Genomic DNA, 2,997 nt, shown 5'->3' with positions numbered 1-2,997 from the left:
CCATCACGGCCACGATTAGCAAATGGGTAACTACTACCCACAAGCGAGCTTGGCAGGCTGAGAGAGGCTGCAGATGGACAAAACTGATGTTACCTGCCATGTCCGATCGACTGTCGCAAGCCCTTCTGTCATTAAGCAGAGGGGAGTGCAGACGGCTGGTTGGACTGATGACGGGCCACTTTCTGTGGGCAAAGCACATGGAAAGGTTGGGCATCTCAGACAGTGTACTCTGCCCAGCTTGTGAAGAGGAGGATGAGACGGCGGACCACTTCCTGTGTGTCTGCCCCGCCTTCGCCCGAATCAGGTTTGAGGTCTTTGGCACTGATGTGTTAAGAAGCGACCATCTTGGCTCCTTGGCACCACAAGATCTACTCAGATTTCTTCGGAGATCGGTTAGATTTAAAGAAAATTAAAAGGGAATCCAAGTGTAGTACAATGGACTCAATTAATGTCTGAGTGCTGCACTTGCTAGTTGTCCCGACAAAAAAAAAAAAAAGGATGTCATAAATTTCGAAAAAATACTTGGTATGTACTGGGAACCAAAATCCGATACATTCCGCTACGTGCTCAAATTTGTTCGGCTTAAGCGCAATGTATTCGCGGACAGGGTCGTCCCTACAAAGAGAGAAGTATTGCAAGTGCTCATGTCAGTTTTCGATCCGCTGGGACTAGTAGCTTGCTTAACTTCATATCTAAAGATTCTTATTCGAGATATCTGGCGAAGTGGAATAGACTGGGATCAACCGTTAAATTATGAACTTTCCCACAATACGCTGCACAATCGAAAGCAAAATTGCATTCGACTGTAAATTCGGTATACAACGAAAATTTCGATAGGCATGCTCCGCTCATAATACTAAATTGACATTCGATTTTCGATCTTCGACAACCAGCGAATATCGAAGATCGAGTCCAACTCATAATAGGGGCCAGTGTTTTTAAAAACTTTTCTTTTTCCGAATACTCATTTATGACTGAAGTTATTTCTCCATCGTGATCCCCGCTCTCTGGTTTAGACACCAAATCTTCTACCTCCGTGGAACATTCACTCACTACCCTGCCAATATTAACAAAATCCTATTCTGAGGAGGAAGAAAGAATCCGTAATCTCGCTGGCTTTTATTTATAGATTTATCAAACGAATCACTTATTTCCATATCCATGTATCCTATTATTTAAAAAGGTAAAAATTACCAAAAAAAAAAAAAAAAACATTCCCACAACCTTTTTAGTTATACTTACTGGCAGAAATCTGTTGCCAGAATGAAAAAAGGGCACGTGTTACACAACTTGTAAAATAAGCACTCACTATACTACTGAGAAAACATACATTGCGTGTACCGGTCTGAACGAGAAAAATCACGCGCCAACATAGGAAGTTTTTCTTCAAATAAACGTCTCTATAATTCCTCCAATTCAATGTTCCAAAAGATATTCAGCCCTGTCATAGAGTTCGTCGTGGAAAACCTTCGATATTTTCATATTTCGACAACAGCTCACTTCAATGTAAACAAAACAATTTAGCAAGTTTTTTGACAAGTTAGTTGAATTTTCAAATTAAATTGTATTCGTTGACATGTGCGGTTGTGTTGATGGAGGAGGAAAGTAAGAGAAGCAAACGGAGTCTCAAAATTGAGCGAATAATATTGTGGGATGCAAGCAACCCTCTCGATATGGACGAACCAATGTAAATGCTTGCCTTTTTGTTAAAGAAAAAGTTTACTTAAATACGGTTTAAAATAGCCTTATCAAAAATTACCGGTTAAATAAAGCTGCCTTTATATACGTTTTGTCTTTATTGAAGGCAGCGCTCAGCAAGATCATCATCCATGACCTCAGTTCTCCGGCTATCGTCTTTTTTACGGTTTCTTGCAGAAGGAGGCTATCAGCACGGAGTTGGCAAATATTTCGAAGTGCCAATGGGGCAGTCGGCATTTAGCTATGTGCTAAAAGACGTATTGACGCCACTACAAACACGATTGTGTGCCAAGGGGGAAGTCTTAATAGCAGTGCCAATGAAAAACGGCAAAGCAAGATGGAGTTCTATCAAATATATAGATGTCTTGCATCATTTTGTGTGTGGATGAGACGCACTTAAAAATTATTTCCCCAATAAAGAAAAATTCCTCTACTACAACCGGAAGGGCTACTACAGTATCAATGACATGATTGTAAGTATTGCTAATAAGTTATACTATAAATTTCTAATTAATTTACTTTCAGATATTTGACAATACCATAAAATGAGAATCTGCTACTTGAACGCGCAATATTCCGGGAGCAACCACCAACCTCATATATGGAATGTGAGCTATGGGAGATCCTTTTTTGAGAGGAAATATCTAGAAGGGGAACGAAATACTTGGATACTAGGTATGTCTGCACAATTTGAGTAATTTCCGTTACATAATTCAAAGTGTTATATTTGTTGCTCAGGATACGTTGGATACGCCTTGGAACTTTGGCTGATAACACGTTTTCGTCCAAATTTTAACACAAAACTTTTGTGGTCTTCAATAAAATATATTTATTATTTTTTTTTATAGACAACGCTTCTAGACTCTTATTTTCTACTTCTAACATTTGTTGCTGTTGCTTTTGATTTTGGGCCGCATTCAAGCACTCCATGTTTCTATGGTGGCTGCGCATTTCTTCCAGCTCGGCTGCTCTCAGGTCGCACATATTTTCAAGTGCCGAACACATTCGCTGCCTAGTCGAAGCGAGATTGTCTAGCTTCATATCTCGCTGAGCAAAATGCTGAGGCTCCAGCTGCTTTTAATAACATCTGCAGCAGTTGTATCGACTCGCTTTTGGGCTGTTGGTGCACGTCTCGTGAAAAAATGACTGGAGTTACCCGACAGCATGGATACGTTCGGATCGGGTCCGCTATTCTCTGTTTCGGCAGCAGCTAGGTGCCTCTTCCTTTGAGCATTTGGAGAACCCCTGAGCAACCCTTGTTTATAGTTTAGTTAATATAGGACTTACATTTTACAGCTT

General features: G+C 40.4%; 1 long non-coding RNA gene across 1 annotated transcript; it reads left to right on the top strand.

Annotated features, from left to right (window-relative positions):
• The first annotated feature begins 1,036 nt into the window (after window positions 1–1,036).
• Window positions 1,037–2,523, top strand: LOC129249976 (uncharacterized). The gene is made up of 3 exons (XR_008582772.1): window positions 1,037–2,171; window positions 2,224–2,373; window positions 2,437–2,523. It is a non-coding gene; the product is annotated as an uncharacterized LOC129249976 (long non-coding RNA).
• Window positions 2,524–2,997: the final 474 nt, after the last annotated feature.

Source organism: Anastrepha obliqua, chromosome 6 (genome assembly GCF_027943255.1).
Source record: "Anastrepha obliqua isolate idAnaObli1 chromosome 6, idAnaObli1_1.0, whole genome shotgun sequence".
Taxonomy (NCBI): domain Eukaryota; kingdom Metazoa; phylum Arthropoda; class Insecta; order Diptera; family Tephritidae; genus Anastrepha; species Anastrepha obliqua.
This window is presented reverse-complemented; position numbering and strand designations above follow the sequence as displayed.